We start from the raw sequence: 25,331 nt of genomic DNA on the forward strand, positions 1-25,331 counted from the left end.
TATATATATATATATATATATAAATATATAAAACAAAGACTCATTAGTCATTATCTAAACATAGAAAGTGGCAAAGTCTGTTTTTTAAAATAGCACATTGTCTTCACCTGAAATGGCACGGACAAGGCTGGAGGTTAGACGCAGACAGGGCCCCAAATAAATTTCCCTTTTTGACTCCATCCCTGGTCAAACCGGGGAATTCCCGACCCGAACGGAGCAGGTCCCCGCGGGTTTTTTTGCCAACCTTAGTGATCGCATAGTGTAATTAATTGCATGATTTCCTTGTTAAGCTACATATTTTCGATGATTCTTTCTAATTCTTTTAGATAAAATAAGTAAAATAACTTGTATTTCTACAAGTTATCACCAACCGATGATGGTTAAGTTGAAATGATTATTCTAAAAGCACACTCGTGAGTAATTATTTTAGAAACTACAAAAGACCCGAACTAAGCATTTGTATTCATTAATATTCTAATAATGCTTGATTTAAATTAATCAAACATTATTTTACCATCGGGTTTTTCCAAAAGCATAAATCCCAAAATTATTTTATATCCTACAATAAACTAAGCATTTAATTTCACTCAAAATAAATAAAACAAGTTGGCATTTTTTTGTTGATAGTGTGTAGAGTTGGAAAATCAAATCACTAACTTTAAAATTGATAATTCAAACATTATGTCAGCTAAGGTGTAATGAGTAATAAAATAAGTTTAACCTACTAGTCTTAGGTATCTAATTTTCTGTTTAATAAAATAGAGAAAAAAAAATGCATGTGTGTCTTAGACAACAAAGCCATGAAGTAACTTCCTTCATCAGTTCATTTCCCATCTAATTTCACGTTATTTGAAAACCATATGTAACATCGAAATGGTTTGTTGATTACAAAGAAAGACAGAATTATTCTAGTCAATAACTTAAAGAAAGAAAAAATGGCAAATCCTAGTTTTCTAAATTAGCTAGAGATTTCCAAGCGCTAGAGCCTTGGAACTAGAATCCAGACTCATGTGGGTCTATCAATTCCGATTTAAATGATCGAAAAATTGCTCGACAAGCGATCCAGTTATGAACTTGTAAGCTGCTTCAGTCGGATGAATGTTATCCCAAAACATAAATTTTGATGGATCTTCACACGTTGTACTTGTTGCATTATTACATAGTGGCCTTGCTTCAGCCATTCTAGTTCCACAGCAGCCTATGTTTGTTTGCTCAAAACCTGTTCGACGAAATGCCCCAAAGAAAAAAAATTTGGTAAAATGGTTTTCGATGCTTGATTTCCCTCAGATGTTTATTGGCTTACCGTAATTGTGAGGATTATTGACCATGTTGATGAGAGGAGTGTAAATGTCAGCATATAGAATTGTGCTTCCAGGAGGTTGTGGTTATAAATTGCCTAACAACTTTAAAAGCTTTTAGTTTGGAATTTGAACAGAGGAAGAATTCTGATAATCTTGTATATTTAGATTTTCACACATATACAAGGAGGCAATAGGTAGCCTTTTATACAGAGTTGTCCCAATTAGGGTTTATGAAAAATTAAAGAATATTTTAAAATAAATTAATACAAATGGTCCAATAAGATTCAAGGAGAATAAGTAGAGCATTATTTCCGTTGAGGGGGATCGCAACAGTTTCTCCCCCTTTTGTCTTCTTCTGCTTTGGTTTCTTTTTGTGATGTGGCAGTCTTGGAATGACATGTCACTTTTGACTTGTCCTTGTTGGCACATATTATAACATCCCTCCTCACACTTGTAAGGAGGTCAACTACCCCAAGTTTGGAACGTAACAGAAGAATTGTGAATGGGTCAGTGGCTTCGTTAGAAAATCCGCAAGCTGATCAGATGATGGTACATATCTCACTTCCAGTCTTCCTTTGATAATGTGGTCATACACAAAGTGCACATCAATTTTGATGTATTGGTTCGAGCGTGAAATATGGGGTTGGAGGCTAGAGCTTGGACACTGATGTTGTCGCACCAAATGATCGGTTTGTGATTGTTTTTTATTCGAATTTCAGCTAGGAGATGTTGAAGCCATATTACTTTAGATGAGACATGAGCGATGGCACGATACTCTGATTTCGTGCTTGATCAAGCTACGACTGTCTACTTTTTTTAGGACTAAGATACAAGGTTGTTGCCTAAGAATACAAAATAGGCAGCTACTGATTTCCTGTCATCGATATTTGATGCCCAATCAGCATCAGAGTAGGCTGAGATGTCTAGATAAGGACTTGGTTGGAAGAGTAACCCATGATTTCTTGTACCACTGACATATCTGGGTACTCATTTTCTGCCTACCAATGAGTTTCTGTAGGAGCTTTCACAAATTAGCTTAAGTGATTAATGATATATGCAATGTTCAGTCTTGTGTGTGTTAAGTATTAAAGAGCACCAATTGTGCTCCTATAGATATATGGATCAGACAGAGGAGTGCCAACAACAGTCGGGAGATGTTTTCCTACTGAGCAAGGTGATGCAGCTTTGAGATCAGACATGTTGAGTTTGTGAAGTAGGTCTTCGACGTACTTGGCTTGATTAAGAATGAACCCTGACTCTAGATTGCGCACCTATATTCCTAGAAAGTAGCTTAGTTGGCCTAGGTCCTTCAAGGCAAAGTGGCTAGGACTTAATCAGCTGGGAGATGTAGTGTGGGTTGTTCCCTGTAACAATTACATCGTCCACATAGATCAAGAGCAGAATGATGGCCTCATTTAAGTGAAATATGAATAGTGATGTGTCAGCTTTTAAATTTTTGAATCCCTAACTGATAAGAGTGGTGCTGAGAGTGTTATTCTAGGCCCTTGGAGCTTGCTTTAGCCTATAAATGACTTTATCTAATTTGTAGACATAGTTTGGAAAGGCAGGATTAACATACCCTTGTGGTTGTTGAATGTAGACATCTTATTATAGCTTGCCAATAAGAAAGTCATTATTGAAGTCTAGATGACAAAGGGACCATCCTCTTGACACTGCTATACTAAGTACCATAATAATTGTCAAGGCTTTAACAACTGAGCTAAAGGTCTCAAAGAAGTCAATGTCGGGGTATTAGTGAAAGCCTTTTGCTACTAGCCTTGCTTTGTGCCTCTGTATTGTACCATTGGGATTTTTTTCAGTCGAAAAATCTATTATTTCCGAGTACATTGTACAATGGAGATGGAGGAACCAGATGCCATGTGCGATTGTAAAGAATAGCTTGATATTCTTCATCCATAGCTGTTTTCCACTAAAGTGTGGAAAATGCATCTGATACTCTAGTCAGTTTTTGTTTATGTCCAATCCTTTTTGGAGTGATGAGCCATGTTTTAGGTTTGAATATCCCATATTTTCCCCTTATTATCATGGGATGAGTAGGCTGAGGAAGTCGGTTGGGATTAACTCTTGGTTGGTGTGATTCTATGGCAATGGGTGAGGGTGAGCTACTGCAAGGCTGTAGAGAGGGGCAGGTAGAGGGGGAATTTGAGGGTTTGGGCATATTTTGTTGGGTGTTAGGTTGGTTTAGGGAGTGTTGATGGCTAATGAGTTAGGGTTGAGTTATATTTTGTTGACTCTCAGATTGATTAGTAGAGGATGAGTAGGGTTGTGGACTGATATTTGGTGAGGGAGGTGGAGAAGTTGCTTAGGTTGGCATATATGTTGTATCAGAATTTCTTTGTGTAGTGGATGAGCTGTCTAACATGGGGCTGAAGATTGCTTGAAGTTGGTCAAAACTGCTGGCCTATTGAGTCTGTGGATTGTTGGACTAGCTGGAGTTGTTATGTTCCTGAAATCCATAAGCAAAAGGAAAATCAAGCTCATTAAACTTAACATTTCTGGAGACGTAAATCTTACCTTCCTTGTTCATGCACTGGTATCCTTTATGCATCAAGTTGGGTTCTAAATAGACACATTTTCTTAGTGGTCCTAAAATTTGTGTAGTTGGTAAGGTCTTATATAGGGGAAGCATGCACATCCAAACACTTTAATCTTTGTGATATCTAGAGTTTTGTTGTACATTAGTTTGAAGAGTTGATTTTCCATTCAAGACTGGTGTGGATAATCCATTTATGAGGAATGTGGCTGAGATGAAGGCATCCTACCAGAATACCAAGGGCATTGACGCTTGAGTTAACAGAGTCAGTCCCATCTCCACAACATGTCAATGTTTTCTTTCTGCTCGTCCATTTTGAGCTGAGGTATAGGGACATGAGTAACGTGAGGCTATCCCCAACTGTTTGCACATCTGATGGATTTTGTTATATTCAGTACCATTATCTGATTGGAGAGCTTTTATTGTGGTGTTAAACAGAGTTTTGATTACTTAAAGAAGATGTTGAAAGGCAACCATTGTATCAAATTTTTGTTTGAGAGGATATAGCCATAGGTATCTGCTATGATCATCAATGAAGGATATATAGTATCGATATCATTCTGTTGAGACTACTGATGGACCTGTGGTGATCGTATCATGTAGCATGTTTACAATAACGTATGGATTTGATCGTATCGTATGGATTTGATCGTTTACCTGAGGTTACACGATACGATCAAGTCGTCTAGATCTTTCAGATACTTGAGGATGTTAATGATCTTCTTGTATACACAAGATTCATCAACATTTTGGTCAAAGCCATATGACTTGATCGTAGTATCAAACCGTATGTTTCAAAGACGTCTGTTTCAGCCTGTAAATAGACTGATTCAGCTTACAAACCTTTTGCTCTTGACATTGGCTATGAATCCCTCTGGTTACACCATATAAATAGTCTTCTTAAGATTTCCATTCAGGAAAGTCGTCTTAACGTCTATTTCCCAGATCTTATAATTATAATAAGTTGCAATGGACAAGAGGATGCAGATCGACTTTAACATGGCAACAGGCGAGAAAGTCTCCTCATAGTCGACTCCCTCTACCTGGGTATAACCCTTTGCTACAAGTCGAGCCTTAAAGATTTGTACCTTTCCATCAGCACCCCGTTTGCACTTGTAGATCCATTTTCAACCTATAGGTCTTACTTCATCAGGCTGATCTACAAGATCCCATACTGATTTGAAGTACATTGACGCCATCTCGAGATCCATGGTTTTAACCCATTCCTACATCATTCATTGCCTTCGTGTTGGGATTGGTGTCCTAATTCTCCCTGAGACTCGTTGTTTTGTAAAGATACACATTGTTCAATGAATAAAATAAGTGTTATTTAATTATGACATTTATTCATATCCAATAAACAAAGCTTCTTGGTTATCTTATGTGAACTTAAGCATGTATATGTGATATACAAGTGGATCATGTTTTAAGAGATAACCTAAATCGGTCAGTAGTATAAGGATTAAGATAGGACACCTGATCTTGGTGACACTATGATACGACCCGCTTTGTAGAGGTTTGCAAGTGTTGTAAACTACTGTAGATGGTAGATCTTGACCATTCATGTCGAGACATGGAGCAGGGGTGTCCTATACAAAGAGTTTGTATAAGACCTGGACCACGAGATGACTAGACTCTGTATATAACATTGTTGATACCATAGACTTGCATCTCACCTAAACGACCATAGGTGACACGACCTCAATCCTAAGTGTTTTGTGAACTCCTGCCTTTGAGGGCAGTCCGTTGATTAGTATGGGTGAGAGTGGCCAGATTGCTAACTCAACATGCCTACCTTTTTGGGGACTTGTTCGATCTGGGAGCTGGGAACTCAATCCACGATATGGAATTCACTTCTTTTCCGAAGTAGGGATAAGTAGAGAGATTGCTCCCTTAAGGGCTGATTCTGGGGCTTGAATATAGTGGCCACAGCTTCTCTTTGGAAGAGAAGACTTAGTCATAGTAGGACTATGATTTATGTTCATTAGAGGGATCAGTGGTACTTAAAGAGACAGATGTAATTATAAGGGAATAACGGTTATTGGCCCAGCTGTACTTACGAGCGATCTGTAAAGGGTTGTCGCACTGCTGATTGGTTAAGATGGACACATAATATATCTGTAGTGAGAAGAGTTCAATTGTCGGTCTTTAGTAGAGTGTCTGGCAGTTAACAGATGGTGGATCCCGTGACTAAAGAGTTTAGTGAGTTATTCACGTACCGTTGGAGCCTCAGATCTACAGGTCCATGAGGTCCCCTTGGTAGTTTCGATTCATGTTGAAAGCTCAGTTCTTGGTGTTGATTTGAAATGTTCAAATTAACAAGAGGTATTTTGATTATATATGATATAATCGATATGATGTATAAGATACATCTAGTGGAGGATTAATGTAAATGAGATTTATATGCTTCATAAGATGAAATATTAAAACTATAGGTTATAAATATAGTATGATAAGTTGGTTATCATTTATATTTATAATAATATTAATTATTGAATAATTAATACTTTTTCCTTTAAATAACCAAAGTATTGGGTGGTTATTGGATCATGGTAACCTTGAGTTTAAAAAGAAATCGGTTTCCTATTTTGAAAAGAATGAAGAAGTTTTTTCACAAAAAGTTTGAAAAGTTTTTTGAGTTTTCTCTTCGACGAAAAAAAACTCATGGAAGTCGTCAAGTAAATACAGATTTACTAAATGACGACTGAACGAGCCAAACGATCGTGCAGGTGCTAGCTAAACGATCGTGCAGTATTTACTAAACGATCGCATAGCTTTGCTAGACGATCGCTGGCCCTAGGTAAACGATCATGTAGAATCGACCGAGTTAAACGATAGAGCTAAATGATAGCATAGCTTTTGCTAAACGACCGCATAGTTTTATCTAAACGATTGGGCATCAACCTATATGATAGGTCTCCGATTTCTCTCCACTTGCCCAGTCGTATACGCGATCGTTGTTTCCTTCGTTCGTCTGCCTCACACCACGTCCGAACAGAGCCCACCCTATGGATTCTCACACCGAGAATACCAAGTCGCCTTGTTGGTGGTGTCAGACTCAACTCGACACCGTCGAGGTTTTCTGGAGGCCTTTCATGGTGTTGCGGAGGAGTCGTTCGTGTTGCGGAGGAGATGGTGACCGAGGAGATCATTGAGGACGAGTGCGAAGAGTTCGTGCTTTGTTCATGCGGTGTTGTGATCGTGTAGATTGAGTGTTCGTGGTCGCTGTTGTTCGAGCGGTCGCACATCGGAGCATGGAGATGCTTCTGCCTTTGTTAGTACAGGTTTTCCCTCTGTACATTTGATGTTCATGCTGTAATTTCTAGAAATATTTATATAACCATTTGTTTGAAGTCGACTGTAAATGATTTGTTGATTCATGATTGTAATTTGGAATAGTCTTGTTCCGCTGCTCATGGAAATCTCAATTCTAATTTCCTTCAATTGGTATCAGAGCCAGGTTCTCTGATATTCCGAATTACAGATCTGAATTGAATGCTTTTTACACTCGCGGTGGGTTTCCATTTGTAGTTAACAATTTTCTGCATTTGTGGATGAATTTGATGAATGTTTTGGGTTTAAATTGCCTTTTTGTTAAAGTTTTTGGTATTACAAAGTGTTAATTGTAAAGACCCATGCGTTTTTGGGTGAAATTAACTTTGCAATCGAGTCTGTAATTCGAAAAGTTCGAGTTCGTCGAGTCGTTCGTGATGAATCTTCTGCGCATGGCGATGCAGTTCTCAACGAAGAAGAAGAACAAGCATTGATCGGATCGTGTAGCCTCAGGTAAGCAATCGTAGAGATTTTACTAAGCGATAATTTAGATAATTTTTATAGACGATCGTGTAATATTTTTTAATCGATCGTTTAGCTAATGCTAAGCGATGGGATAAATCGTTTACCATATTGCGTAGCGTTGGTTGCGCGATCTCGTAGGCCCTAGAGGTAGGTGATCATAGTGGGAGCATGCGATGCTCGTCGTTTAGTAGAAGGCGCACGTTAGACGGTCGCGTAGTTAGCAAGCTTCATTGCTTAGTTACTACCTATGCGATTGCAAGTATACGATATAGAGACGCTAGCTAAGTGATCGCTTAGGCGATGGTGCTTCGCGGCATCGTAGTCGCTTAGACGATCGCGAAAGCGAGCGTTGTGCGGAGTGCGCTAGGCGATCCTGTACTGCAGGCTTCATCGCATAGTAAAAGTACACAATCGTGTAGTAATAACTAAACGATCGTTTGGATTTTTCTAGACGATCGTTTAACTCTAGGAGTGCTGGTGAGCGATAGAACGAAATGTTTGTTTTATCGTGTAGATGATCGCGAGGTGCTTGTTACACAATGGTTGGAGAAGCGATGCTTTGCTGAGCGGTTCAAGACCTAGTTCGCCTGTTTAAACCGGAGACTCCTTGTCTTTGTAATAGTTAGCTTTTCTTTTTGTGTTTTAAGGCAATTTCACCTGGTTCATCAACTTTTATTGCTTATACATGTGATGTATGGTGCTTATATGTCAAAGTGTTTGTCATATAGTTAAAAACCCACAGGTTGTGCAATTACTCATGCATCATGTATTATAAATGTTATAATATTGCATGAAGAAATTACTTGAAAGTATGCGCATGCATCATGAAATATAAGAGTTATATTTTGCATGCATTGAGCATTATCATGCATCATCCTTTTATTATAAATGTTATAGTCTAAGGGTGAATGGAAGCATGTTTTGCTTGTTTCATTGGGGATTTTGTAAAAGCGTTATATAAAAGAAGTAGCAATGAATGGACAATGCATTGAGCATCACACTTAGACCGTTTATAAGCGTTATGAATGCCTTGCATGTGTTAGCTTCGCGTTGTGGTTGTTTTCGTTTGTAAGTGTTATAAAGGAAATTAAACCTAAAATCAATAATTTAGAGTTGCATGCAGACTTAGAGTGAACTCGAGTTGTTTTAAAAGGGTTTTAAAATTGGATTGAGATAGACCTAAGTTCAAATGGTTCAAAAGAGTTCAGTAACCTAGATTAATCTTTTAAAATCGGTTTAATAGGATTAAATTGGTTGGAATAAAAGATTAAATTTGTTGTCAACCTATTTATAAGGGACCTTTTATCTAAGGCGGGTTCTGGCTAGGCTAGGGTAGGGTTCTTAAGTTGACGGAAACGTAACACACCTACCTGAGAACCTACCTGGAAAGGTGAATTAGATAGATTTTTAACAAGCATGCAATGTTTTGGTCAAAGACTCCGTTAAAGAGTTTAATGGATAATGATCAAAAGTTGTTCAACTATCCAAGGTAAAAGTTACTCTTAGGAAAACTTAAAAGACACTTAGTTAAAATCCTTAGCTGTGTTTTTTATAACTAAACTAAACCCTAGGTTATAAAATACTCAGTGGGAGGAGGAGGCGTATCAGATATGTCTATGATTCCAGTCACGTTTCCTCTGTATGTTCACACCGTGAGATTCATGCTTGGCCTTGAGATGCCCCAGGATGCATGCCCCTTCGGATGGTGTTTGCATGAGTCAATATCAAGGTGGACAGAGAGAGTATTTATAGTAAGTGGGTGAAGAGTGTGTGCCAACAAGTCCTATGGTCTCGGTCATTGGTTCACACTGTGAGATCATCCTGTACGCCTTCGTTTAGCCTTCGATGCGCCCCCCTTCGAATGGGTTTTATGCGGTTGGTCAATATCAAGGTGAACTCTATAAATGGATAGATTCGCTTTAGGTTTTGCCCCAATCGGATTTTTTCCCTTCATATTGGCCTTTTGAGATGGACTTTTAGGGCTTAAAATGGCGGGTCACACTTACGAGAGATTGTTTAGTAAATTAATCATCTCTTGGCCAAATCAATGATGGCTTGTCATTATAGGAACAAGAGTTGCTCTGGTAGTAATGACTGATTGAGAACTTCTCAATTCAGAGGAGGGATAACTGAACTCTCTTCGGCGGCTTTTGTCCTAAACCTTTGAAGCGTCATTGTAAAACTAGATGTCACATGGGGTTCATGTTAGTTTTCCTAAAACCTTATTAGGTGTTATTTTGTTTTACAACGGGTATTTGCTTAAAACCTAACGTAAGTAAATGTGTTTTTCTTTTCAGCAACTCGTTAGTATTTCCGTTTAAAGTTTTTAAAAATGACTTATTTATTACAGTGGAAAGAATCGTGTGGAACGAATTTCGTGGCAAACGACTTCCATCCTACTACTCTCCAAAAGAGGAGACAAGACAGTAAATATAAGTTATTGGTCTTGGAGACATGTCTGGTAGAGAATGATGATTCTGCCTGGATCTTTGATTCAGGTGCTACTAATCATGTCAGTTCCTCTTACCAAGAATTTAGTTCATGGAAAACGTTGCCACGGGGAGAGATGACTCTTCGAGTTGGTAATTGTTAGGTTGTTTCAGCTGTTGCTGTAGGTAGGCTGAAGTTATTTGTTCACAAGAAACGTTATCTGTTACTGAATAATGTTTTTGTAGTTCCTCATATTAAGAGGAACTTAATTTCGGTTTCTTGTCTCGTTGAACAAGGTTATACTGTCTCCTTTTCTAAGAATAAACTGTTTATTTTCAAGAATGGAATGGAGATTGGTTCTGGTTCAATGGAAAATAACTTATATATACTAAGGTCGTTAGTCATGAAAACCTTGTTTAACACTGAAATGTTCAGTACGGCAACAACAACTAAAAGACCAAAGGTTTCTCCAAAGGAAAACGACCATCTTTGGCATCTGAGGTTAGGTCACATCAACCTCAATATGATTGAGAATTTGGTAAAAAATGGACTTCTAAAAAGTTTAGAAGAAAACTCTTTGCCGGTATGTGAATCATGCCTCAAAGGCAAGATGACCAAATGACCTTTTAGTGGAGAAGGTTACAGAGCCAAGGAAGTCTTGGAGCTTGTACATTTGGACCTCTGTGGTCCGATGAATGTTACAGCTCGAGGTGGGTATGAATATTTCATCTCTTTCATAGATGATTATTCAAGGTTTGTGTATCTCCTCCTAATGCAACATAAATCTGAAGCTCTTGACAAGTTCAAGGAATATAAGGCTGCAGTTGAAAACTTGTTAAGTAAAAAGATAAAAACACTACGATCTGATCGTGATGGAGAGTATATGGATCTCTAATTCCAGAACTATATGATAGAACATGGGATTGCGTCCCAACTCTCGGCCCTTGATACACCTCAGCAGAATGGTGTATCAGAAAGGAGAAACAGGACCTTGTTGGACATGGTTCGGTCTATGATGAGTTATGTTAATCTTCCAAACTCGTTTTGGGGTTATGCAGTGCAGATTGTATGTTATATCTTGAACAACGTTCTCTCGAAAAGTGTTTCTGAAACACTTATTGAGTTATGGAGAGGCTGTAAAAGTAGTTTACGCCACTTCAGGAATTGGGGCTGTCCGGCACATGTGCTAGTGACTAACCCAAGGAAGTTAGAACCGAGTTCGAAGATTTGCCTCTTTGTGGGCTACCACTAGGAAACGATAGGAGGGTACTTCTATGATCCAAGTAAGAACAAAGTGTGTGTTTTCACTAATGCTATCTTATAGAAAAAAGATTACATGAGGAATCATAAGCCACGAAGAGTTGAGAACGTCTAGTCAACCAACTCAAGAGTTGAGACTACCTCGACGTAGTGGGAGGGTTATGAACCCACCGAATCGCTACATGGGTTTGACTGAAGCCCAAACCGTCATTACGAATGATAGGGTCGAGGATCCATTGTCTTTTAAGAAAGAGATTGAGGATGTTGACAAAGATGAATGGGTTGAGGCCATGAACCAGGAAATGGGGGTGTAAGTGGATCTATAAGCGAAAGAGAGGTGTAGATGGAAAGGTGCAAACCTTTAAGCCTAGGCTCGTGGCAAAGGGTTATACCCAAGTTGAGGGAGTTGACTATGAGGCAACTTTCTCACCTGTTGTCATGATAAAGTCTATCAGGATTCTCCTATCTATAGCCACATTTTATGATTATGAAATATGGCAAATGGACGTCAAGACTGCCTTTCTGAATGGTAATCTTGAGGATACCATCTATATGAATCAATCAGGGGGGGTTCGTAGTTCCAGATCAAGAACAAAAAGTTTGCAAGCTTAATAGGTCCATTTATGGGCTGAAACAAACATCTCGATCTTGGACATCAGATTTAACACTGATGTCAAGTCGTTTGGCTTTGACCAGAACGTTGATGAGTCTTGTGTTTACAATAAGATCTTGAACAGCTCAGTAGCTTTCCTGGTACTGTATATAGATGATATCCTACTCATTGGGAATGATGTAGGATATCTTTGCCCAGCTCCAAATGAAATATTTGGGTGAGGCACAGTATGTTCTCGAGATCTATATAATTCAGGATCGTAAGAACAAATGGTTAGCCTATCTCAGGCATCGTACATTGATCAAATGTTGATCAGGTACAGGATGTAGGATTCCAAGAGGAGTTTGTTACCTTTCAAGCATGGAATCGTTCTATCTAAGGATCAATGTCCTAAGACACCTCAAGATGTTGAGGAGATGATACGGATTCCCCATGCTTCGTTGTAGGAAGCTTGATGTAAGAAATGTTGTGTACAAGACCCGACATTTGCTATGCAGTAGGGATTGTCAGTTGTTATCAGTCCAATCCAGGATTTAATCGTTGGACGGTGGTCAAGACGATCCTCAAGCATCTTCGAAGAACTAGGGACTACATGCTTGTGTATGGAGATAAGGATCTGATCATTACAGGATACACGGACCCTGACTTTCAGACCGATCAAGATTCTCGCAAATCGACATCGGGATCAATGTTTACTCTGAATGGAGGGGTTGTAGTTTGGCGAAGCATCAAGAAATGATGCATCGTGGACTCCACAGTATGCCCTAGTTTATTGAATATTTACATTTTTATATTGTATTGTACATTAGTCTGTCGAGTCATAGGACAAGTAGGAGATTGTTGGGATTGGTGTCCTAATTCTCCCGGAGTATTGTTGTTATGTAAAGATACACATTGTTCAATGAATAAAATAAGTGTTATCTAATTCTGGCATTTACTCATATCCAATAAACAAAGCTCCTTGGTTACCTTATGTGAACTTAAAAATGTATATGTGATATACAAGTGGATCATATCTTAAGTGATAACCTAAATCGGTCTGTAGTATATTGATTAAGGTGGAATACCTTATCTTGGTGACACTACGGATACGACTCGCTTTGTAAAGGTTTGCAAGTGTTGTAAACTACTAAAAATGATAGATCCTGACCATTCATGTGGAGACGTGGAGCGGGGGTGTCTTATACAAAGAGTTTATATAAGACCTGAACCACAAGATTACTAGACTCTGTATATAACGTTGTTGATACTAGAGACTTGTATCTCACTTAAACGACCATATGTGACACGACCTCAATCCTGAGTGTTTTGTGAACTCCTGCCTTTGAAGGCGGTCCTTTGATTAGTATGGGTGAGAGTGACCAGATTGCCAACTCAACATGCCTACCTTTTTGGGGACTTGTTTGATCTGGGAGCTAGGAACTCAATCCACAATATGGAATTCACTCATTTCCCGAAACAGGGATAAGTAGAGAGATTGCTCCCTTAAGGGCTGATTCCGGGGCTTGAACAAGTGGCCACAGCTTCTCTTTGGAAGAGAAGACTCAGTCATAGTAGGACTATGATTTATGTTCATTAGGGGGATTAGTGGTACTTATAGAGATAGATGTAACTACAGGGGCATAACGGTTATTGGCTCAACTGTAATTATGAGCGATCTATGAAGGATTGTTGCACTGCTGATTGGTTAAGATGAACACATAATATATCTGTAATGAGGAGAGTTCAGCTGTCGGTCTTTAGTGGAGTGTCTGGCAGTTAATGGATGGTAGATCCCGTGACTAAAGAGTTTAGTCAGTTATTCACGTACCGTTGGAGCTTCGGATCTATAGGTCCATGAGTCCCCTTGGTAGCTTGGATTCATGTTGAAGGATCAGTTCTTAGTGTTGATTTGAAATGTTCAAATTGACAAGAGGTATATTGATTATATATGATATAATTGGTATGATGTATAAGATACATCTAGTGGAGGATTTATGTAGATGAGATTTATATTAAGTACCATGGAATAGAAAAAGGACTATGGTTTATATGTTTCATGAGATGAAATATTAAAACTATAGGTTATAAATATAGTATGATAAGTTGGTTATCATTTATATTTATAATAATATTAATTATTGTATACTTACTATTTTTTCTTTTAAATAACTAAAGTAGTTGGTGGTTATTGGATCATGGTAACTGTGAGTTTAAAAGTAAATCGGTTTCCTATTTTGAAAAGAATGAAGAAGTTTTTTCACAAAAAGTTTGAAGAGTTTTTTTAGTTTTCTCTCCAGCGAAAAGAAACTCATGGAAGTCGTCAAGTAAATACAGATTTACTAAACGATGGTTGGGCAAGCTAAACGATCGTGTAGGTGCTAGCTAAATGATCGTACAGTGTTTACTAAATGATCGCGTAGCTTTACTAAACGATCGTTGGCCCAAGGTAAACGATCGTGTAGAATCGACCGAGTTAAACGATAGAGCTAAACGATCACATAGCTTTTGCTAGACGATCACAAAGTTTTATCTAAATGATTGGACATCGACCTATACGTAGGTCTCCGACTTCTCCCCACTTGCCCAATCGTGTACGGGATCATTGTTTCCTTTGTTCGTCTGCCTCACACCAAGTCCAAACAAAGCCCACCCTCTGGATTCTCACACCGAGAATACGAAGGTTGCCTTATGGGTGGTGTCAGACTCAATTTGACAGCATCGAGGTTTTCTGGAGGTCGTTCATGGTGTTGCGGAGTAGATCGTGACCGAGAAGATCGTCGAGGACGAGTGCAAAGAGTTCATGCTTTTTCGTGCAGTGTTGCATTCATGTAGATCGAGTGTTCGTGGTCGCTATTGTTCGAACGGTCGCACATCGGAGCATGGAGACGCTTCTGCCTTTGTTAGTACAGTTTTTCCCTCTGCACATTTGATGTTCATGCTGTAATTTCTAGAAATATTTGTATAACCGTTTGTTTGAAGTCAACTGTAAATGATTTGTTGATTTATGATTATAATTTGGAATAGTCTTGTTCCACTGCTCATGGAAATCTTGATTTCGATTTCCTTCACTTCTGATAAGACAACAAATTCTCAACGTCGCCATCGAGTTTGCAATCCTCCCACTACGTCGACGTTTGAAACCGACTTACTAGATGAACTCCCATCAACAACTCCTGCTGATGTAGCAGGCTCTTCAACAACTCTTGTTGAAGTTTCAGTAGTTTCATTGGAAAGCTCACGCAACACGACTTTACATCGTGGATTGTGCTCCCTTATATGATCTTCCTCTAGGAAAGTAGCATTCGTTGAAACAAACATCCTATTTTTCGTCGGATCATAAAAGTGTCCTCCTCGTGTACCTATAGGGTAGCCTACAAGAGGCATAACTTCAGTCGTGGTTTCAACTTCTTGGGATTAGCCTCAAGCACATGTGTAGGGAAACCTCAAATGCGAAAGTGATGTAAACTAGCTTTATGCCTATTCCACAACTCCAGAGGTGTTCTCGCAACACTCTTGGAAAGAACATAGTTGAGTATATATACCGCAGTCTCCACTGCCAAAACTTAAAACGAGTCCGGTAAGGTAGCATAACGCATCATCAAACGAACCATGTCCAACAAGGTCCTATTTCTCCTCTCCACTACACCATTTTGTGAAGGATCTCTTAACGAAGAGTTCCATGAGCCCTTTCGGATCGCTCCAATTTCACAGTGACTGAAATACACCAGATACATTCAAGTGCACAGTTATGCAAACAAACAGTCAATTAATGGCATGCTTTGAACCAAAATAACAAGGGAGAGAGTTCACAAACCAGTTGAAGACGATCTTCAAACTTTGGAACTCAACACAACGGATGACCTTTACTCGATCAACCAACGGCCAGCAGATGCGTCAACTACAGCAGCACGAACAATCGCAGAAACACGAACGCAATGGGGACGACACCACCAGAAAAGAGCCCTAGGTATTCTCAGAGTAAGAATCCAAAGAGTGGTCTTTGGTGAGTTTGGTAGAGGTAGGAGGAAGATCTCATCATGTAGGTGATAAGCAAGTGTGAGGGAATATAAAGCTATCGTATAATAAGATGCTTATAGCTTAGGAGAAACTATAGGATCGTGTAGATTTTACTGAACAATCATTTAGAAAACAGAAGGCGATCTTTAGCAAACACGACACACTGTATGATCGTTTAGGAAAGCTAACCGATCGTTTAGGACTTAGTATGTGATCGTTTAGGCACTAGGTAAACGATCGTTTAGGCATTGAGTTATTATCCTATAGGTTATCGATTTTAAACAATTGATTATGTTTTCACACAAACGCACTCCTTCGATCTTTTTTCCTGAACTTTCGAATTTTTTTTTCCTAGCTACCCGAGGACTTAATAGACCTGTGGCTCGAAGCTCCAATGGTCCGTGAATAGCTGACTAAACTCTTTAACCACAAGATTCACCATCCATTAACTATCAGGCATTCTACTAAAGGCCAATAGCTGAACTCTTCTTACCACAGATATATTTCTGTGTCCATCGGATATAACCAACCATTAGGCAAAACCAACTCTTGGAACTGAACCTAACAACCACCATTTTTCGGTCCAGAACTATTAACCTTTAACAATCCCGCGTAAGTGTGACCCATCACTTTCGGTGCCAGAGTCCCTTCACCATTCTCTCTATCGGTCGAGGAATCGAGGCATGATCAGGGGCGAGATTTGACTCTTCAATGGTACCAGCATGGTTGTTGAAGGATATCAAGTACTAGAGCTCGCTTGTCCTTAAGAATTATAATATTGGCTTCTTACTTATCAAAGGCTCCGACCTTTATCAAACCAAAAGAACAATCTCATGATTGACAGCTTACATCAGTGTTTAAGCTTGTTCCCTGGAGATTTGAATCGGAGGTCTTAAACTCGAGTTTGTCTTTGTCGTGCTAGGTCACTGACATATCCTTCCCTAATTAGCCCACCTTAGGGAAGAAGCAGATTAGGACAAGAGACTAAGTTACCTTATCATCTTACAATAGATCAAATAAAGAAATACGCAAAACTTTCATTCTTTAGGAGGATACTCCCAGGGTGCCTCGAGGCGATGCACAGTAACTTTATTCAACTCAACGAGGGAGACCGAGGGATATATTGTCACACTTTCTGCTCCCACTTACTATGAACACTCTCTCCATCCACCTTGATATTGACCTACCCAAACACCATTCGTTAGGGGGATACGCCAAAGATGCCTCAAGGCTGAAGGTAGATTTCACGATGTGGACTATTTAGGAGAAACGTGAAAGGTTTAAGTGAAACATCTTATCTCTCAATTACCTCTCACTGAATATTCTACTTAGGGGTTCATTAACCTAGACAATCCGGCTACTGATTTTAGTCTAAGTCATCTTTTTAATTCCGGCTCATAAACAACATTTGTCTATGAAATATGAATAAGTTCAAGTAGTCACATTTAAACACTTTAATGGACTGTCCTTAACTTGCATGCACGCATGAAATCTATCTAATTCACCTTTCCAGGTAAGTTCCCAGGTAGGGGTGTTACATTTTCGTCAACTTAAATACCCCAGCCTAGATAGAACCCAACTTAGACAAAAGGTCCCTTATAAATAGATTTGCTATACTTTAACCTTTTATTAGTCAATTTAATCCTATTAAACTGATCAAAAGATTAAAGCCTTAGGGTTGCTAATCATATTATAATCGTGATCTTAGGCCTATGTGATCCAAGTTTTAAACATTTTAAATCCATGAATCAAACCTAAGTGAGCATGCATGTCTTTCTTATTTCTTTTAGTTCTAATTTCTCTTTAACTTTTAAAAAGAAAAAAATTAAAAATACCATTGCGCACAACAAGGCATTTATAACATTTATAAAGTAACCTATGTGTCATGCTTCATGCAATGTCCGGTCATTACTATACATAACTTTTATATATACGCGTAATAACCAAGCAAAACATGCTTTTCATTCATCCTTATATTATAGCAATTATAATGTAAAGATAATGCATATCGATGCTTTTTATGCATGCATAAATATAACTCTTATGTTATATAATGCATGAGCATGCTCTTACATAATTAAATCATGTTTCTCTAAATTATAACATTCATAATAAAGAGATGATGCATGACCAATGCATAACCTAAGATGGGATTTATTATATGTACATACCATATGACATATAAAAACCCATACATCGCATTTCGTTGCAACAATGAAATTGGAATATCATAACCTGCCTCTGATACCAATTGAAGGAACTCTCAACAAAGAACATCCATGAGCGCATTCGGATCTTTCCGATTTCATTGTGACCAATATACAACAAATACATTCCAACAGATAGTTATGCAAATAAACACTAATTAACGACATACTTTGTAAAACAAAACACAAGGGAAAGAGTTCTCATACCAGTTGAAGACTCTCTTCAAACGTCGAACTTAGAAGCAATGAAAGAACCTCTACGTGAACTTTATCGCCCAGTAAATCAGTCGGCTGCGACAGCACGATCGTCTATACGAATGGCAGCAACTCGAACAAGCCTGAACAAGTAAACAACGGGGAAGACATTACCAGTTGGAGCCCGTGGCATTCTCAGAGTGAGAATCCAAAGTGTGGTATTTGGTGAATTTGGTAGAGGTAGGAGAAAAGATAGATTGTATAGACGATAAGCAAGTGGGAGAGAAATAGCTATCGTATGGCAGGGATGCTTATCGTTTAGAGGAAGCTACACGATCGTGTAGGTTTTACTAAGCGATCGTTTAATAAAAGGTAGACGATTGTTTTGAAAACACAGCACGTTATGCGATCGTTTAGGGAAAGGCGTGTGATCATTTAAGCGTTGGTGTGCGATCGTTTAGACGATGAGGCTCTATCGTATAGGCTCTCAAGCTAGGTGATCGTTATGTTTCCACACCGATTGTTAATTTTCGAACGTTGTGCCAAATGAAAACAATTTTCATTTTATTCATCGGTTACCATAACCAAATGCGGTTGCTCCCACTAACGCACGATTAAGGAGAATAAAATGGCCAATTATCTAATAATTAATTAATATAATCATATTATATTCTTACCCTATAGTTTGATATCACATATCTACTATACTAATTTCTCCTCCACTTGATATAAGTCATATTTATATCTAATTTCCTCCAGAACAATGTATTTCATACATTTAGCCAATTATAGCATATATAATTAATCAGTTCAATTATATCATATATAATCGAACTCCATCTTGTCAATTTGAACATTTAAAACTGACCCAAACACTAATTCTCGACTTTATCCAAGCTACCTAAGGGACCTAAAGGACCTGTGGCTCGAAGCTCCAACGGTCCATGAATAGTTGACTAAACTCTTTAGCCATGAAATCCACCGTCCATTAACTGCCAGACATTCCACTAAAGACCAACAGCTGAACTCTTCTTACCACAGATATATTTCTGTGTACATTGGATATAACCAATCATGAATACGATGACTCTTCACAGATGCTCGTAAGCACAGTTGTGCCAATTTACCGTTTTGCCCCTGTAGTTACATCTCACTCCTTAAGTACCACTGATTCCTCTAATGAACAATACAACATAGTCCAACTACGTGTGAACACTTCTCGGGCCAGGAGAAGATGTGTGGCGCCATATCGTTCAAGCCCCAGAATCAGCCTTTAAAGGAGCCATCTATCTACTTACCCCTGCCTCGGAGAAGAAGTGAATTCCTTCTTGTGTAGCTGAGTTCCCAACTCCCAAATCAGACGAATCCCCAAAATGGTAGGTTTGAATTAGCGACCTAGCCACTCGCACCCATACAAATCAAAAGACCGCCCTCAATGGCAGGAGTTCCCAACTCACTTAGGATTGAGGTCATGTTAACTATGGTCATCCTAGTGAAGTGAAGTCTTTATCATGAATGGTGTTATATAACAAAACGTTAACACTTCGTGGTCAGGTCTTATACAAACTCTTTGTATAGGATGCCCCCGCTCGCATGTCCCTTACACAAATGATCAGGATCAGACCATCTGTGACAAGTCATAACGCTTGTGACCATTCCACAAAGCGGGCCGCATCCATAGTGTTACCAAGATAATGTTTCCTTCCTATATCCATATACTATAGACCATTTTGGTTACCACTCAAGACATGATCCACTTGTATGTCACCACATACATGTTTAAGTTACATAACAGATAACCAGGGATTTTATGTTCATTGGTTTGTGGTGAAGCAAATAAAATATACAACTGAGTAAAATCAAGATGTGAAGTAAATATCATATATTGTACAACACAAGCATTTGTATAAATAATTTACAAACTATAGGACATGAGACTTTAGGGCATCAACCCCAACAGGTCCCCACACATCTGTGTGAAAGAGGTCAAATTTTTTATTTGCTCAAGTTGTGGAGTTTGAGAAAGGAAGAGAATGTGTTTTTCCAAGAATACAATATTCACAAACTAGATTATCTTCATTCATTTTAGTAGACTAATTACAAACTTTAAGTATTGTATCCAAAACTCTTAAGGATGGATGACCCAACCTCTTGTGCCACGGTTCCTTAGACTGAACAACGTTTATACTATTTTTTTGTAGTACAACTGCAGTCGAGACTTTATTTTTGTTCATAGGATTATATTGATCCACATCACTACTTTTGGAAAGATAAACAGGTACCACTTCAGCTTCATTTAGTTGATATACCCATCCTTAAGTGATCCTTTCACCAGTGTTTGTCCCATATGATTGTCCTTAACAACACAATAATTATCATGAAAGTCAACAAACACAGCATTGTCTTGAAATAGTTTTGAAATTCTAACAAGATTTTTAGCTATATTCGGTACACATAGTACATTCCTTAGATTGAGTTTGCAGTCATTTGAGGATAAACAGAAGTTACCAACAACAGATATTTGTAATGGATGACCATTTCTAACCATTACCAATTCAGTACCTGTGTATTCTGAAGGATTGGCAACATTGTTGAGATCTGCTGTGATATGATTTATTACTCCACTGTCAGCATACCAGTTGAAATCACCTGTTGGTTCTCCTTAGAATGGATTTGAGTTTTGTGAAGTCACAAAAGCATGAAGGTTTGATCCTATACTCGAGTGACTGTTTGAGTTTCCTTTTTCATTATTATGATTTGGGACGAACTCTCTATTGTATCTTTGATAACATACATCTACAGCATGACCATATTTAGAGCATACCTGACATGTTGGCCGATTTCCTCTTCCACGGCCTCTGCCAGTGTTTCCTCCTCCATTCTAGTTATTATTTCCTCTTGAGCCATTAAATTGTTGCTTGTTTCCTCCTGGATTGTTTCCTTGACCCGAAGTTTTTGGTGTAGGCATATTGCGACTAAAGGCAACATTTGCAGATGCATTGTGCCTAAACGAGATAGCAACCTTTGAAGTATTTTGGTGCTCTAATCATTTTTCAAAAGAGAGCAGCTCTAACTGCATATCAAGCCATGAAATCTCTGGTTTGCTTTGGATTACAACCACTACTGGATTGTATTCTTCATCTAACCTAAGTAGGACCTGAGAGACAAGATTTCTAGTGGACACTGGACTTCTAGCCCGTGCCAGGTTATCAGAATGAAGTTCATCAGTTTCAAGAATTCAGACATTGAGTTATTACCTTTGCATGTCTGCTGAAACACTTGTCTTAGGTAGTCTTCTTCAGCTCTTGATTACACTCCGAACAGAGCATGTAAGGGTGGAATCGGTTCGGTTTGGAGGTCAAACTGAACCGAACCGAATTCATTTATATATAGAACCGAACTGCACCGTTTGTGCGGTTCGAATCGAAACCAAACTTGAGTTTGGTTTCGTGAATCGATTTCTTTTTTTCCCTATTAAAATTTTTTTTTTGTTTCTTCTGCCTTTTATTTTCCTTCTTCCTTCTACTTTCTCTTGCCTTTTATTTTCCTTCTTCCTTTTTTTGAAATTTGTATATTCTCTTTTTTTATTTTACAAATTTTTCACATAATTTAAATTGCCTTTTATTTTCATTCTTCCTTTTTTTTTGAAATTTGTATATTTTTTTTTTATATTCTAAACATAATTTAAATATCAATCCACGATAAGAACATGTCCAATGACTACAATAAATAGTTAAAAACTAAAAAGTTCTCCAAAGTACATAGTACACAAATTTCAAACAACTACCTTCAAAGTTTAAGTCACATAAAAGCAAATAGCAAGCTAAACACTAGTACTGAATTTCAAAAGTCCAATCAATACAAACAAATTTGTTCGCTTGCCAATCATTATTCTCCTTCTCCTTGTTTTTTGCATTTGCTGCTCCGTTCAATCCCGTTATGAAGACTAAGAAACAAATTATAAACTTGTTAGTAGTTACTATAATAAATATATGAATAAATATGTTTAAAAATAAATACATATGTTTAGAATAAACGAACATTCCTCTTCATCTTCAATTTCCTCCAAGTATTGTCGTAAACCAATGTTGATTTGTTCAGAACGTAACCAGTTTTGTGCACATAGAAGTGCCTCAATAGTGAAACCTAAACGGAGGGAGATGGAATCATAGATAAAGATGAAGAGATTCCTCTCACTTGTGGACTTGAAATATGAAAAAGACCTAAACAGAGGGAGATGGAATCGGAGATAAAGATGAAGAGATGGATGGTTATTGCATGAACGTCGAGTGAGAACTTAGGTCGACTGAGGACTGAGGGAAGATGAAACCTGAGGTTGAAGTTTTGAACGAGCGGTTGAAGGTTGAAGCTGAAGAGAAGAGTGAAGATGAAGACTCAAACTCGAAGTTGAAGTGAAGAGTGAAGAAGATGAAGACTCGAATCAGAGCGACGCGACCTCGAACCCTAAATGAAACATATATATATAATTTTATATATTTATATTCAAGCGGTTTGGTTCGGTTCATTTTAGGAACCGATTTTCAAACTTGGAACGAAACTTAACCGTTTAAATTCGATTTTAACATTCCAATGAACTGCATCGAATCGATTTTTTCGATTTTGTTGATAAATCGATTCGATTCGATTCGGTTCTGTTTTGTAGATCGGTTCGATTTAAGCGATTTTGCTGTCCACCCCTAAGAGCATGGATGGCATCCCACAGCTCTTTGGCGTTTTCATGGCCCATCAGCTGGACTGCCACTTCAAGCATCATCGAGTGATACAACCAACCGAGTAGAAGCTGATCAGCTGTAATCCAAGCTTCATATAGAGGATTTAGAATTCTTTTACCTGTTGAACTTGATGATCCTCCTGACACTTCAGAGATTGAGTGAGATGTGCTGGAATCCGTAATCCCTCCAGTGTTCTGAGTAATGAACATCGGCGGGCAGCTTTTAGTTCCAGATAAGTATCCTTCAAGTTTGTATCCTTGAAGGATGGGTCTTCCACAACATGAAGTTTCCCTTTTCCAATTTTGTGATGATTATTTGATTGAGTAGCTAGTTGAGAGGAGGAGTACTAAATTTTGTTGAATCAGCGAGCAAGGTCCCTGCAGTGTTGGCGTTTGCCATGACGAAGCTCTGATACCAGTTTGGAATTTGAACAGAGGAAGAATTCTGATAATCTTGTATATTTAGATTTTCACACATATACACAGGAGGCAATGACCAGCCTTTTATACAAAGTTGTCTCAATTAGGATTTCTGAAAAATTAAAAAAATATTTTAAAATAAATGAATACAAATGGTCCAATCAGGTTCAAAGAGAATAAGTGGAGTATTATTTCCGTTGAGGAGAATCGCATCAGCCTCTCCCCCTTTTGTCTTCTTCTGCGTTGGTTTCTTTTTGTGATGTGGCAGTCTTGGAATGGCATGTCACTTTTGACTTATCCTTGTTAGCACATACTTTAACACTTTTGATTGTAGGCTTGGGAGTCTGAGTTTGATCTTCCAAACATTTTCGATCTTGAGGATTTTGAAATGCTATGCTCTCTTGAATGGGAAGACAACCAACTGGAGGAAGCCTAGCTACCACCATATTGCGACATCCAAGTCGTTAAATTTCCTGTCCAATTTTCAAACAAATGGAGTTTATTTATTTGATTTTTTTACAAGTAAATTGACTAAATATACACATGAAACTTGAATATGAAACTTATAATTATAACCTTTTTGTTTTCCATAAATATGTCAAATATTGATTAACATTTCTTAAATCACTAATTAACCCAAAAGCTTAAGCTGATGGGAGAAGACAAATTTAATATTATATCATCTAACATTCCTCTCACTTGTGGACTTGAAATATGAAAAAGACCTCACAAGTGGAAATCAATATTAATTAGAAAGGAAATAACATTGCAAAGGTTTGAATATAAAACCTCTTGGACTACTTGGCACCAGCATTTTAAATTATCGATTGACAAAAAAACTTAAATTGATGGATGAAGGTAAATGAATATCATATCATCTAACGGCGTATATTGTACAATTTACCTTGATCAAGATTTGTAGCCTATTCTGTAGAAAATCTTGGTAACCAGTGACATTGTACTGTAGCTGCCTTGTGGGAAGGTCATAGAGATTGATGTTTAATTCATTGGTTCCTGGACTAATTACAACCAAAGCACTACCAATGATCCTCCTACTTTCATCCACACCCACAATCCCTTGAAGCCTTTGAATGTAGTTCTTGAAAAGATCAATTTGCTTCATCACAGGAATAACTTTGGATATAGCAGTGGTCAGTTCATCGAAGCCCGGGCCGGCCGATGCAAAACTAACCCCTGTTTTCACATCGTCATCCGACAGTTTAGGATCCAAAAATGGAGGAACAAGCTCCTTTATCCCAACCTAGAGGCCACCAAATCAGGAATGAGTTTTCCATCACTAAACCTTCCTGTAGCAACATGGCCAGGAAAATCTTGGCCATATGGAGGGTAATTGGCCTTGAAAATGGTGGGAATGTAGTTGTTATTTCCAGTATCCACGTTGGACTCATTAAATATGAGAATGTCGGGAAAAGAATGAGAAATTTTAAGTTCTAAAGCACTGCATGGTTTGCTAAGAAATAGCAGCCAAATCATGTGGAGTGATAGAGCAGCAATGAGGTAATTTGCTCTTGCCATTGCTGGTGTTCTTCAAGTTCTTGTGTTTGATACTCATCTTTGCAAGTTGGCCGATGCATTTATAGTGATTGAATGATATAACACTAAGCTCGTTATGGTTTTTACATATTTTGCAGAAGAATACTTTAACTAAGAGGATGAGTTACTCTAATACAGAACGTGTAACAGCCGACCATTTATGGCTTCCACTTGAAAGACCTCAGCAATTTAAACCCTAAGAGAGCCATTGAAAGCCATTCGTTCAAACGTAAGTAACTGGTTGATGCAATTATGTTTGTTTGTTTTT

The 25,331-nt window shown here is 38.2% G+C and overlaps 1 pseudogene; it reads right to left on the bottom strand.

The window, feature by feature from the left end:
- Positions 1 to 783: 783 nt before the first annotated feature.
- On the bottom strand, positions 784 to 25,045 carry LOC150035347 (GDSL esterase/lipase At1g06990-like; annotated as a pseudogene).
- Positions 25,046 to 25,331: the final 286 nt, after the last annotated feature.

The sequence above is a fragment of the Benincasa hispida genome, chromosome 6, assembly GCF_027475165.1.
Source record: "Benincasa hispida cultivar pf3 chromosome 6, pf3_genome.v1.1, whole genome shotgun sequence".
In the NCBI taxonomy this organism is placed as follows: domain Eukaryota; kingdom Viridiplantae; phylum Streptophyta; class Magnoliopsida; order Cucurbitales; family Cucurbitaceae; genus Benincasa; species Benincasa hispida.